We start from the raw sequence: 15,689 nt of genomic DNA on the forward strand, positions 1-15,689 counted from the left end.
GTGAGAAACGAGATCAAAGCACAGAGGAGAGCCAGTAGGAGTCGTGCCCCAAGAACGGCAACATCCTACTGAGGCGCGTAGCCGGTGACCGGAACACTGAGGAAGTAACTGACTCTATGCCTTACTTCAAATACCGCAGGACAGTTAATTATAGGTTGGCTGTCTACCCTATATCCCCTAAGCAGACATAGGGGGCAAGTGTGGAGAGGGGCGTCTCTAGGGTCCCAGAATAGCTCCGAGCCTTTCCGTCAAACGGGTGCGTCCTATCCAGATAAGCTTGGGGGACGGAGAGAGAGAAAGAGAAAGAACGAGAACAGAAGTTGTGAGGACTATCCCGAATGCTCAGCAGGGAAGAACTACAACACACAGGCGCTAGTGGTAGGCACTGATTTCCACCTGCAAAGGGAACTCTGGATGTGCCTTCGGACCGGCCGGTCTCAGACAGCCCGGTTAACAGTGCTCTGGATTGCGGATCCCAAAGTCTTCAGTAAAAGGTAAAGAGACTGCAACCCTGTGTCCTCGTTATTGTCTGCACCTCACACCATCGCCACCTACACTACTGGGAAGCCCTGGGGATATACTTCACCTGTGGAAAGGTATTCCATCTTGCTGCCATAACACCACCCCAGTGGACCCCAAGCAGCGTCGGTCGACCTGATCGAATACCACAGGTGGCGTCACAAAACTTTATCCGACTTCCATCACCCCTTTTATTGGACGCCCCTTAGCAGGGTCACGGACTGGGTCCAGCCACCGTGACAACCCTAGAACTGAGACAGAGAGGACCGGTACCGAGTAACCCGGGGCCCTGCGTCTGGGGGCGCTCCAACTTGGCGTCACGAACAGGATCGTACTTAAGCCTGAAGAATTGGGTCATGTGTGCATTGGAACTGTGTTGGAACTGTGCTTGAACTGGGATTTATTGCAAAGAATGTGAATTGTCAATTGCCGCAAAGATTCCCGCCAAAACCGCCGCCATTGCCGAGCCACGAGGAGCGCTGGAGAAGAAGGAGGGCATGCCATGGGAGGAGAGCATCGCCAAAAGTAGCGACCGCCCCCTCTGACTACGGCTGCAAGATGACGAGCTCAGGAATGTAGGAGCTCAAACCCCAGAACATGGAGGAGCCTCGTGTGTGTGCCGCCGCAGATCAAGGAGTAGAGATGGCGACCAGCGGGTACCTGAACCACAACGAAGTATCCCAGGACCCCCTCAGACCACCGGAGGCGAACCAGAGCCTGCTGCTATTGGAGGTGTCGGACCTCCCAACTCCAGACGTGGGGTCGGCGACGGCGAAGAAATGGAAGTCGGAGCTGTGCAAGAAGATCGCACAGGGAGAGCCGTGGTGAGAGCCGCAGCAGACTCCAGTGTCCTCGTCAGCGGAGCCGATCGACATCGGTGGAACCACATCAGACGCGGGTACCAAAAGCGACCCTGCCCCACCTACCGATCCAGCTCCAGCGACCGCTCCCCGTCCCATCTATGACTGGTCTCCCACTGCCGAGATTGTGGTGGCGGCCTTTTATGCCATGAAGGGGATACTGCCCCCGCTACCGACGTCTATGGGCGAACCGTTAGACGTGAGTCACGAGGGGGTGATCTTCGAATGGGATGCGCCAAGGATCCAACTAGATGGGTCCAGACAGGAGGGCTCTTATGTCGTCGGGCTCACCTGGGAGCAGTATCGACGAAGCTTAATTTCGCAGTGGAAAGACCGAGAACGAACAGAACAGACTGCCCGACCAGAGGTACGGACGCCCCTCATCAACTGCTGCCCTGAGAGTTTGGTGAAACAGGGGATAGTGCTGGCCTTCCACCTGAGAAGGGGTTGTGGCTTTATACTGGAGCCAGGGCTGCCGACTGAAGTCTTTGTGACTAGCTGTAATGTGGAACCCCAGTCCCACAGCGTACCTCCTACCCGAAACTTGTACAGAGGGGACCATGTGACTTACACCCGCCACTGGAGTGAGCGGGGATGGTATGCCAAGAGAGTCAAACGGTGCGCACTTGTGGTAGCGCCATCTACGGTTACGACCGAAACTAGTGACAGTACTCCGCCGACCCCCGAACCCGCGGGACCCAGTACTACCACCCCTGCGGGTGGCGTCGTGCTTGCGGGGTCTGTCACTAGCATTGCCGTTCATACCCAGACCATTATGCCTGAGAGACAATCCAAGGACGTCAGGGCAGTATCGGATGAGAGCACGGAGCCAGACCTTCCCCGGTCGGGAAGTGGTCACTACTGGCTGATGTCTTGTCACCTGTTATAGAAATAAACCTCGAAACACCGACAAACGATTATAGTTTACTAATTGTTTCCTTTTCTTATGTTACTTGAACCCGTCTAGGGTTAATCCTTAAAGGGGTCCCTTCGTTTACCCGGGATCCCTATTGTTTTATTTTGCACAAGTTCATCACTGTTTAAAGACTGCCGAATCATGGACAGTGAATGATTCCCAAACTGTGTTGTATATAGTTCGCACCCTCTTAAGGGCGCTCTCTACTGGTTTTACAAGGAAAGAAGACTTTGCGAAGACACGATTCCAGATGATGACGTGGAAGTTTCTTGAGTCTTGCAGTTCCTTAGTGACTTGATAATTGTTTGAACTACCTCAGAAAAGACTGATCTCTGCTCTTAAAGGGAATGTTATTTGTTGCCTTTTTGATAATGATGCCTTAAGTAGTAAGCTAGTGATAATGTTTGCATAGTAGATGCCATGTAGCTAGAACCGTGGGGTTAGTGAGTCTGAGAACCATAGAGAGATGGTTGCTGTGGACCTAGAAGAAGAGAGGCAGTAGGCCAGGACGAATAGCCAGGCGGTCCTGCATCAGTGTGAAGTTAAAGGAAGTAAAGAAAACGTTAGATTTATACTGTAATGTTTTGTAGTAAACCTTTAGTGGGTTCAGCTTATACGCCCTTAAAGGAGAAGCTAAATTATTGTTCAAAGATTTGCACTTAGTAGAATACCCGGCTGGGTAATAGGAATTATTTATAGTCAGTAGAATAGAATGTTATTTAAAATATTTAAACATGTTTCCGTTTGTAACGTTCAAGTGACCTCACCTCCCATAAAGGGAAGCATTATACTGTTTGCATTGTTTAAAGTGTTCCAAAAATTTTGTATGTCCTTCTCTAATAACTATTGTTGTTCTTCGTTTCCCAGTCCGGGAGTACTGGATTTAACCGGGGGGGGGGGGGAGTGCAGCGCCCCAGAGTCCTGGTCATTGCAGTAATGTCGCTCTGCCGCTAAGGGGAGTGATGTTATGTCTGATTGCACTAAAGGAGTTCACCTGACCAGGTATCACAAGCACACATTACACTTCACACTCTGGCCACTAGGGGGAGCAAAAGGCACTATGTATTAGGCCACTCCTCACACTGCTAAAACTAGGGGTCGGATAGGAAGTTAGGACAGAACGCAGCCTGAGAGAGTCCAGGGAGGACCTGTCAGGGGTGGGTTCCTGACAGGGGCCTAGCAGAACGAATAGAAAGCAACAGAACCGCACCTGCACTACCTTGCGGCGGTATCATAAGAAATGACACGAAGAGAAGGATATTGTGGAAAGTGAGAAACGAGATCAAAGCACAGAGGAGAGCCAGTAGGAGTCGTGCCCCGAGAACGGCAACATCCTACTGAGGCGCGTAGCCGGTGACCGGAACACCGAGGAAGTAACTGACTCTATGCCTTACTTCAAATACCGCAGGACAGTTAATTATTGGTTGGCTGTCTACCATATATCCCCTAAGCAGACATAGGGGGCAAGCGTGGAGAGGGGCGTCTCTAGGGTCCCAGAATAGCTTCGAGCCTTCCCGTCAAATGGGTGCATCCTATCCAGATAAACTTGGGGGATGGAGAGAGAGAAAGAACGAGAACAGAAGTTGTGAGGACTATCCCGAATGCTCAGCAGGGAAGAACTACAACACACAGGCGCTAGTGGTAGGCACTGATTTCCACCTGCAAAGGGAACTCTGGATGTGCCTTCAGACCGGCCGGTCTCAGACAGCCCTGTTAACAGTGCTCTGGATTGCGGATCCCGAAGTCTTCAGTAAAAGGTAAAGAGACTGCAACCCTGTGTCCTCGTAATTGTCTGCACCTCACACCATCGCCACCTACACTACTGGGAAGCCCTGGGGATATACTTCAACTGTGGGAAGGTATTCCATCTTGCTGCCATAACACCACCCCAGTGGACCCCAAGCAGCGTCGGTCGACCTGACCGAATACCACAGGTGGCGTCACAAAACTTTATCCAACTTTCGTCACCCCTTTTATTGGACGCCCCTTAGCAGGGTCACGGACCGGGTCCAGCCACCATGACAACCCTAGAACTGAGACAGAGAGGACTGGTACCGAGTAACCTGTGGCCCTGCATCTGGGGGCACTCTAGAGGCATTACAGTTAGCATTGGGCATCCCGCCACAGAGTGTTATTAATAGGCTTTGAGCCAGATGCTTTTCATTCTCTGTGTGAACATTGCTGCAGATTATTTGTTTGCACTGGTGTGCCAAAAGGCCAATCCCTGATTGTACGCTGGCTGTTTCACTGGTATTATCGCACCTGTGTGGTTGCCATCTTTATTTGGGCCTGCTGCGCCATGATAGTGCATTTGATTCAAGGCCCAGACAGGTAAGCACCTTTGCCTGTTTTTTGGGGGTGCTTTTCTAGAATAGTGGAGGTTTTTTCCTCTTTTTCCTCCTTTTGTGGATTTTGCTGTTAGAGTAGGACTGGCAAGTGTGAGGACCCTTGACGTGGGTTGCCAGCTTATGTATTGTGGCCATAATATTAGCTAATACTTTACATTTTTTTAAATGCTTTTGTGCCCTTTATTTATTTTTACTTTTCGAGGTGCAGTTGGGCTTTGAAGGCTGTGGCCTCTGTTCACACAAGACGCATTACAGTTAGCACAGGGAAGCCCGCCACAGGGCATTATTAATAGCCTGTGAGCCAGATGCTTTGCATTTTCTGTGTGAACACTGCTACAGATTATTTGTTTGCACTGGTGTGCCAAACGAACAATCCCTGATTGTAGGCTGGATGTTTCATTGGTATTATTGCACCTGTGTAGTTGCCATCTTTACTTGGGCCTACTTCACCATGATAGTGCATTTGATTCAAGGCCTAGACAGGTAAGCATCTTTGCCTGTTTTTTTGGTGTTTATCAACAGAAAATCTGGAGTTTATTCCCTGTCTCATCAAGTAAACCCAGACAGACAAGATGTTGACATCAGATTCAGTGCTCCATCATTTCAAGGACTCCATGTTCTTCTTTACACTAAAGATACCGTATATACTCGAGTATAAGCCAACCCAAGTATAAGCCAAGACCCCTAATTTGCCACAAAAAACTGAGAAAACTAATTGACTCGAGTATAAGCCTGGGGTGGGAAATGCAGCAGCTACTGATAAATTTAAAAAATAAAAATAGATACCACTAAAAGTAAAATTAATTGAGACATCAGTAGGTTAGATGTTTTTGAATTTCCATATTGAATCAGGAGCCCCATATAATGCTCCATACAGTCCATGATGGGCCCCATAAGATGCTCCATACAAAATACGCCCCATATAATGCTCCATACAGTTCATGATGGACCCCATGAGATGCTCCCCTCAAAAATATGCCCCATATAATGTTGCACAAAGGTTAATAATGGCCCCATAAGATGCTCCATATTAAAATTTGCCCCATATAATGCGGCACAAAGGTTAATGATGGCCCCATAAGATGCTCCATAGAATAATATGCCCCATATAATGTTCCGTAAAGATTGATGGCCCCATAAGATGCTCCATGGAATAATATGCCCCATATGCTGCTCCATAAAGGTTGATGGCCCCATAAGATGCTCCATAGCATAATATGCCACATATGCTGCTCCATAAAGGTTGATGGCCCCATAAGATGCTCCATAGAATAATATGCCCCATATAATGTTCCGTAAAGGTTGATGGCCCCATAAGATGCTCCATGGAATAATATGCCCCATATGCTGCTCCATAAAGGTTGATGGCCCCATAAGATGCTCCATAGCATAATATGCTCCATATGCTGCTCCATAAAGGTTAATGGCCCCATAAGATGCTCCATAGCATAATATGCCACATATGCTGCTCCATAAAGGTTGATGGCCCCATAAGATGCTCCATAGAATAATATGCCCCATATAATGTTCCGTAAAGGTTGATGGCCCCATAAGATTCTCCATGGAATAATATGCCCCATATGCTGCTCCATAAAGGTTGATGGCCCCATAGGATGCTCCATAGCATAATATGCCACATATGCTGCTCCATAAAGGTTGATGGCCCCATAAGATGCTCCATAGCATAATATGCCCCATATGCTGCTCCATAAAGGTTGATGGCCCATAAGATGCTGCATAGAATAATATGCCCCATATGCTGCTCCATAAAGGTTGATGGCCCCATAAGATGCTCCATAGCATAATATGCCCATATGCTGCTGCAATTAAAAAAAAATGACATACGCACCTCTCGTCGCTGGGGGAGAGGTGCCGGTCTCCTGAGCAGGCGGGGACACCAGCGCACTATGGAGGCCAGGTGCCAGAGTCGACACTGGCTCAGGCCCCCAGCACTTGCAATATTCACCTGTCCCCGTTCCACTGTCGCGCACCACTGTGTCTTCCGGCTCTCTGCAGTGACTGTTCAGGCAGAGGGCGCACACTAAACACATCATCGTGCCCTCTGACCTGAACATCACAGCCAGAGAACGTGGAAGACAGAGCCCGGCGGTGGAACGGGGACGGGTGAATATCGCATGGCTCACCCTCCCCATCATACTCACCTCATCCTGGTGCGGTCTCTGCTTCTCCTATGGTCTCAGCTTTTTCCTGTGTTCAGCAGTCACATGGTACCGCTTATTAAAGTAATGAATATGCGCTCCACACCTATGGGAGTGGAGGCACGTCCATATTTATTACTTTAATTAGTGTCTCACACCGACGTGATCAATGATTGAAATGATCTCGACCATGGTACAATATAAAAAACAATATTTTATTAGAAGATATTTAAAAACAACATAATTCCACTAGTAAGGAAGGTGCTGGAACCATAAACGAGGGATGAATCTGCCATAGGCCTATCTCTAATATTTAGACTGACGTGCCAGTAATAATACAAGTACATCATATATAGCCTATACAAAGTGTAAACGGTGTACTACCCAAAAGAGACTAGTCTCTGTCTGTCATAGTATGTGTATATAAGAGGAGCTAAAATGCCAAATTTCCTAATAACATGACACACAAAGATAGTCTTACCAAGGCATGAAAGATGTAAATGTAGTAAGTATACCTGGTGGTCAGGAGATAAGCTGCAGCGTCCCTCTGCCCCAACGCGCATTTCACACTGCTTCTTCAGGAGGCGTGTCAGGGCAGGGGATTTGCCGGCTTAAATACAATAGGCTAATTGTGATTGGACCCGGTATTAAAAGGTGACCGCTAACAGGTGAGATGTGATGATTAACATAAGGTGCATCGGCGCCTAAATTCCTGTACTTACCAATTTGCTGTCAATGACAGTCAATACCTTTATATCCTGCAAGACAAAAAACGTGGTGTACGTGATATACTGTCCATGTGGACGTTTTTACATAGGTAAGACCATACGGTGCCTGTACATACGATTCCGCGAACATTTTAAATCGGTAAGTACAGGAAAAGGAGTACCTCGCCTCATTAGTCATATTAGAGACACTCATGGAGGAGATCCCAATGTCCTGACCTTTGCAGGAATTGAGAAAGTGACTCTACCCCCCAGGGGGGGTGATTTACATAACATGCTATTAAAGAGAGAGGCAAGATGGATTCTACAGACAGGTGCCACGGGCCCGTTAGGTCTAAATGACCGGGTCGACATGTCTATATTCCTGTGACTCTAGGGTTAGCGGGTTTCTCTATCACTATATGTACATTAAACTTCTAATGTGAAATATACTAGTACATTATATGGTTATCATGGTAGCACAAATTTGCCCCCCCCCCCTGTTTTTGGCCTCCCATGCATTGGCACTAGAAGGTACATAACAGAAATAAGGAATGTTAATAGCTTGTCTCATTCACTTGGTTGAAATAGATGGTAGAGGTGAGCGATTACAAACATTGACGAGAATGTTTGCCTGTTGATGATTTATCAGCTTACTTATAGTGGCGATTTGTAAATATTGTGTTTTTAATGTGTATTCATGTTTTTAAACATCACGTTTATTGTAGTGGGCGCATTTGCAGTGCGGGTGATGCGGTGGGGGAGGTTTTTACTTCCCCTCACCTATATCTCCTAGCACAGCGTGCGCTCATTTACTAACCCATAGAAGCGCCAGGTAGGCGCGAAATGGCCGTCGTCAGCCCCGCCACACTCTGTACCCCTGCACCCCCGGCCGTGAAGATTTTATGTGAGTAAATAAAGATACCTGCTTCTGAAGATCGGTGAGTGCTGCCTTCTATTTTCTCTGCATTTTTGGATTCATCAGCTTGTTTCCCGGCTATAGCACCCGACATCTGCCGGCTTGACTCCTTACTGCCAGTGGACGGACACATCTTATATATATAACGGTGGTGCGGTTAGCTGTTATCTCTATTTTTGGATGGTTCTCCTGGTTTCCTTTACTGAGCTTCTATCTTCAGGCTTTCATTAAGTAGTTTTAATAATATAAAGCATGTGGCCTACTAGTTTGGTTGGGGCCTACTAACGGTGTCTGCCGCTCCAAGGTTTTCTCCTGGTTTCCTTTCCTGAGCTTCTATCTTCAGGCTTTCATTAAGTAGTTTTTAGATTACACTGCATTTGGCCTACTAGTTTGATTGGGGCCTACTAACGGTGTCTGACGCTCCTTGCTGTTCTCCACTGAACAAAGCAGTGCCGCCTGTTTACTACTGTTACCAATTTTGAACTGCATTTAGCCTACTTACTGATTTGGGCCTACTCACTGTGTCAGCCTCTCATTACAGTTGTCCTTCACTGAACAAAGCAATGCCGCCTCGTTAGTCCTGTTACCAATTTTGAAATGCATTTAGCCCACTTTATTATTTGGGCCTATATCTGTGTTTCTTCCTCATCCTGCCCATTGCCCAGTCACTGCTAGATGAGTCTGCTGGTACATTGACCCAGACCACTACATTCCCCTTGCATGCTACACAGCCAGAATCTGACCCTGCTGAAAGTCAGGTTCCCCTTCCCGCATACTATACCACCTTACACGGGGACAAAGAGGAAGGTGCAGATGAAAGTGCAGGTTCCTTCATCAGGTGGGGGGAATACTCGTTGGCGACGTCACTGGCACTGGGCCCCTCATAGTACGCAAAAGTGTCGCTGCCGGTGGGAGGCGCCCCCGCCGTGCAAACACACCGCCGTACTTTGAGGGGCCCTGTGCCAGTGCCAATGCGAACGAGTGGGCCCCCCCCTGCTTGCTCAGGATCACAGCACTTGCAAAGTTGAAATACTTACCTCCCCCTGCTCCACTGCCGTGATGTGGTCCACGTTTCCTGGGCCCACTAAATACTTGAATCAGCCATACCCCCCACAACTTTAGCCAAATGACCCCCAATTTCCAATGCCTAACTATTATTATAAGGTAAATTAAGATTGACAAGCTTCAGTAACAAGAATGGATGTTTTTGCCATTAAAATGGGCACGGTAGGTGTTTTCCTGGCCTCCACTCACTGCTGACTATGCTTCCCCATTGACTTGCATTGGGTTTCGTGTTTCGGTCGATCCCCGACTTTTCGCGATAATCGGCCGATTTCACTCGACTCGACTTTTGAGATAGTCGGGTTTCGCGAAACCCGACTCGATCCTAAAAAAGTAAAAGTAGCTCAACCCTAATCAGTAGCCTTCCTCTAGCACCGTGGTGTTGTAGTTCCTTACTGCCTAAGGCTTCACATAAGTTCCTCACAGATGTAATGTCTCTCTGCCTGTCCCCCGTGATAGGATAGGACAAACCCGTATGACTGGTGGCTTGAGGCGGTTTATAGGGACTCTATCATTCCCCAGCCTCTAAGAGGTGCCACCGTGCCTCCTGGGTGTAGGTCGGACAGGTAACATGAAATTAGCTGTCCTGCTGGTCTCTGGAGCAAGGCATAAAGGTCGTTACTCCCTCGGTGTTCCGGCTACTGGGATTCTGCGCCTCAGAAGGAGGCAGCCTGTGTAGGGCTGGTCCCCTTCTGATATCCACTTCTTTGCTACGACTTCCTTGCACGCTCGCTGCAATACAGTTCTGCCTTCAATGTCTCTATCTAGGAGCTGCAGCTCTGAGGGCATGCACAGCTCCGTGTCCTTCTGCTTCATTCTCTGACAGGATCCCACCCCTGTCAGGGACCAACTACCATAGCGGAGCTCAGCCAGCAACTAACTAACTTTCCCTGCAGGTCACCAGTTTTACCAATGTGGGGAGTGACCTAATTAATAGGAGCAAGAGCTCCCACTGGTGGCCTGGAGTGTGAACTGTTTTGCATGTTTGTGATACCTGGATGCAGTTATCCTTCTTTGCCTCCAAATGTAGCATCACTCTCCCCGAGAGGAAAGCAATACCACTGCGACGACCAGGATCCTGGGGCGCCGCAGGGGCAGTTTGCGCACCCTCTTATGCTAACCTGTTCCTGGGGCTGTGGGAGATGGAGCTTTTTCTTACAGATTGTAATTCAGCCACAAGCCACATACCTATGTGGTGTTGTTAAATAGACAACATATTTTTCTGTGGCAAGGTGACAGTGAATCCCTTAGTTCATTTGTACAGCATCTCAGCAATAATTCTAACAATATAAAACTAACTTTTAAATCTAAAAACCAACCAAATACCCTGTTTTTTACATCTTTTACTAGCACTTGCGGATTACTGCAACATTTTTTCAAACTGAGTGTTTTTGGTTTTACTATTCTCTTTTGTGTCTTCAGGTTTCTTGGTGGTGTGTGAACATGATCATACAGACTTGTTCACTGTGCAAGTAGCCCATGTGTTCCTGTTTCCATAATTGTTCTCTTGTGTCTACAAGACTGGGGAGTTCCACCACTCCTCTTGGGCTATCTGCACAAAAGCTGTTCTACCCTGTATGCACACATGGATTTTTCCTCTCTGAACCCTGTTCACACAGGTTATATACAGATGATCAGGTTTTTAAATACATCAGATAGGGATTGCATACATTAGTTAGGACTGCTCTGATAAGGGTATACCGTGAAGATTGGTAGAGCAGCTTAGTATACATTTTTTGCAAAAAACGTATCAACCAAATACCCTGTTTTTTACATCTTTTACTAGCACTTGCGGATTACTGCAACATTTTTTCAAACTGAGTGTTTTTGGTTTTACTATTCTCTTTTGTGTCTTCAGGTTTCTTGGTGGTGTGTGAACATGATCATACAGACTTGTTCACTGTGCAAGTAGCCCATGTGTTCCTGTTTCCATAATTGTTCTCTTGTGTCTACAAGACTGGGGAGTTCCACCACTCCTCTTGGGCTATCTGCACAAAAGCTGTTCTACCCTGTATGCACACATGGATTTTTCCTCTCTGAACCCTGTTCACACAGGTTATATACAGATGATCAGGTTTTTAAATACATCAGATAGGGATTGCATACATTAGTTAGGACTGCTCTGATAAGGGTATACCGTGAAGATTGGTAGAGCAGCTTAGTATACATTTTTTGCAAAAAACGTATCAACCAAATACCCTGTTTTTTACATCTTTTACTAGCACTTGCGGATTACTGCAACATTTTTTCAAATTGAGTGTTTTTGGTTTTACTATTCTCTTTTGTGTCTTCAGGTTTCTTGGTGGTGTGTGAACATGATCATACAGACTTGTTCACTGTGCAAGTAGCCCATGTGTTCCTGTTTCCATAATTGTTCTCTTGTGTCTACAAGACTGGGGAGTTCCACCACTCCTCTTGGGCTATCTGCACAAAAGCTGTTCTACCCTGTATGCACACATGGATTTTTCCTCTCTGAACCCTGTTCACACAGGTTATATACAGATGATCAGGTTTTTAAATACATCAGATAGGGATTGCATACATTAGTTAGGACTGCTCTGATAAGGGTATACCATGAAGATTGGTAGAGCAGCTTAGTATACATTTTTTGCAAAAAACGTATCAACCAAATACCCTGTTTTTTACATCTTTTACTAGCACTTGCGGATTACTGCAACATTTTTTCAAACTGAGTGTTTTTGGTTTTACTATTCTCTTTTGTGTCTTCAGGTTTCTTGGTGGTGTGTGAACATGATCATACAGACTTGTTCACTGTGCAAGTAGCCCATGTGTTCCTGTTTCCATAATTGTTCTCTTGTGTCTACAAGACTGGGGAGTTCCACCACTCCTCTTGGGCTATCTGCACAAAAGCTGTTCTACCCTGTATGCACACATGGATTTTTCCTCTCTGAACCCTGTTCACACAGGTTATATACAGATGATCAGGTTTTTAAATACATCAGATAGGGATTGCATACATTAGTTAGGACTGCTCTGATAAGGGTATACCGTGAAGATTGGTAGAGCAGCTTAGTATACATTTTTTGCAAAAAACGTATCAACCAAATACCCTGTTTTTTACATCTTTTACTAGCACTTGCGGATTACTGCAACATTTTTTCAAACTGAGTGTTTTTGGTTTTACTATTCTCTTTTGTGTCTTCTAGTAGACACAACTGGATCCAACAGATGTGTTTCAGAAGCCGACAGCTGCAAACACGTTACTACATGCATACCAACTGGCCAGTTTCTTTGTATGTGCAGAATCTGCTCTTCAAACACTGATTTTGAGAAAGAACCACGTGATTTGAGAGACAGATTCTTACTTCGTTGATATGATGATAAAACTATACAGCGTGGATATAGGAGAGCTAAATTTTCAAACGGGACTGATCTTCTTTACAAGTAGAGGCACATTAAATCCAATGATAAAGTGAGATTCATTTCCACCTTCAATACCAGAAACAGAGAAATGTGGAGATCCCTCAAAAAATATTGGGACATTTTGAGTATGGATCTTATTCTGGCAGCCCACATCACCACCAACCCTTCAATAACCTACAGAAGATCTAAGAACTTTTAAGACATTCTAGTTAGGAGCAAATATGAAGTACCTAACAAACTTTTTTGGTTCAAAATGTCCCTCTTGGGGATATAAACCCTGCGGTAAATGGGTTTCCTGTCCCAATATCTCATCAACAAAAACATTTACAGATTCCACCAACCAAAAACTTTCAAGATTACACACAGTATTACGTGTGATACAGTGGGTGTCATATATTTAGCAAGATGTCCCTGCAACAAGATGTATGTAGGTCTGACTACCAGAGAGCTAAAACAAAGAACTAAAGAACATGTTCTAGATATTTTAGCGTCAAAAGATTTGGAAAATCTCAGTTAACTTTAAAGTTAAAAACTTTACCTCACCACTTCAAGCCTTTTCATAACTGTGATGCTTCCAAATTGAAGGTAAGTGGCATTGACAAAATGCAAATTTATACCAGAGGAGGTGAATGGAAAAAGCGGCTAGTCAAAAAGGAAGTGAGGTGGATCACAATTTTAGATACCATGGTACCCAAAGGACTAAATAAATCCATTAGTTTTGTTCCATTTTTAGAACTTTTTACTGTACCTTTTATTTATTATTTTTTATCAATTTTATATTATATTGATTATTTATTGTGTTTTGTATGTCTTTTTATTTTATGTACGTAATTCTGCTTTCTCCTGTTGCTTTTAGTTATTTCGCCCTATGGGACTCTCAGTTGTCATTCTGATGTTATATAAAAGACTCCGAAGAGCCGAACCCCTTGGGATTCAGTGCATGGTTACCCGAATACATAATTACCTTAGGTCATGTAACAGATGGGCTGAACATCTCTTATTGGCTCGGTGGATATTTAAATAAGCCCTCCTTTCTTCCTTTCTCTGTCCCTTGTAAAAGCTTTGGCGAAACGCGTGTTGGGCACAGCGGTCTGAGCGGTAAGCAGTCTTTTCCTTCACTTGACACTTATGTACTGTATATTCTGATATTGTTGCACTGGTCACTTTAAATTATCTGTCTTTATTATTATTCATTGTGCCTGTGTTAGTTGTTCTTATCTACTCCAGCTACCAGGCTGGTTTTTCTTTTCTTGTTGCACTATATATTCATGTAAATTATAGCTTTAAAGCATATATTCAATTTATTATATCTGGTGCTTTTTATTATTATTTTTTCATGTATTATCACAAATTCCTGTACCAGACATTGCATCTATCCTCTTTTTCCTGTTTTGTGCAATATTTACCATGCTGGCAGCTAATTGAAATTTTTGGTATCATACTTGGATATGTGATTATATCTGCCGCTCTCTGCATTTATTTTTCTGTTGAGAATACTCTATGGTATTATTTACTTATTTGATTACTAAAATAAATATGTTAAAATATATAATTTTGTCTTGAATCGTCTATACAGGTTTGCTAGTTTCTAACAGGTTCATGACTATTTTTGTCATTTTGTTGCATATATACTAGCACCACTATCCTAGCCAAACTCATAACAAAAGCATTAGTGGAAACGCAATGATTTATCGAGCTGTGACTGAATTTTGCCAACTTTCAGTAAAAACGCTTGGGCAACTGAACACGAATCCGAATCTACTACATTCCTGCCGAATTTGAGATTGACAAACCTTTTTCGAACAAGTTCGCTCATCTCTAATCACCAGTGACATTATACGCAGGTGCTCTGTGTATAGTGTCAGTGTACAGATAATGCAGTGATCATCAGGGAAATTATGCACGGGAGCTCTGTATATAGTGTAAGGTGTGTGTACATGTGATACACTTACTCACCAGTGATGTTTCTACTAGGTGAAGTCCTTTATCTTCATTTTTCTTCTTCATCTGTCACAGACCGCCATCACTTCTTCCTGCTTCTTCCTCTAGAGCACATTCCCCACTTATTTCCCAACTTCTACAATATGCCATAATATGATGATCTCCACTATGATACTTGCATAAAATCAGTATTTTATTGATGTAAATAAGATAAAAAAATCTTTAAAATTAGTACATAACAAGAAGGGTACAAAATCCAAAAAACGAGGGACTATACTTCCGTAGGATTCATCAAAAAACAAGGCTAAACAATGACAAATGAATTACCAAGTTTCCACCTATAAAATGTCCTAATGCATAATAAATTACATATAAGACCTATCAAGGTGCATACATGTTTCCCAGCCATAGGTGTCACTCTATAATAGTGTGTGGGTAAGTCAACGCTTGTCCCCGTAGTGATTTAACATATAGCAAACAATAAAGATGGCATGCATAAGGTGAAAAATAGTTTGTAATATACCTTGCAGTCAGGCACGTGAAAAATTCCTCAGCATCCCTCTGCCCCGATGCGCGTTTCGCAATGCTTCTTCGGGAGGCATGTCAGGGCAGGGGGTTTGCCGGTTTAAATAGGGTAAGCTGTGCTGCTAATTGGACAAAAGAAACGAAAAAAACTAAAGTCAGCTGGAATGTTATAATGGGGCCAGTGTTGTCAGCGCCTGCGCCTGGATGAGAGAGCTCAACATATTAGTGTACGGAACAGGAAGTTCCTCACCGGGAGTTCCTATTCCGTGCGGCTGTTCGGAACTGCTGCCATGAGTGAGCATAACGGCGCATGCGCAGATACGCAGGTACCTGTGTCCAATGGGGAGTCACG

This window comes from Ranitomeya imitator, chromosome 3, assembly GCF_032444005.1.
Source record: "Ranitomeya imitator isolate aRanImi1 chromosome 3, aRanImi1.pri, whole genome shotgun sequence".
Lineage (NCBI taxonomy): Eukaryota > Metazoa > Chordata > Amphibia > Anura > Dendrobatidae > Ranitomeya > Ranitomeya imitator.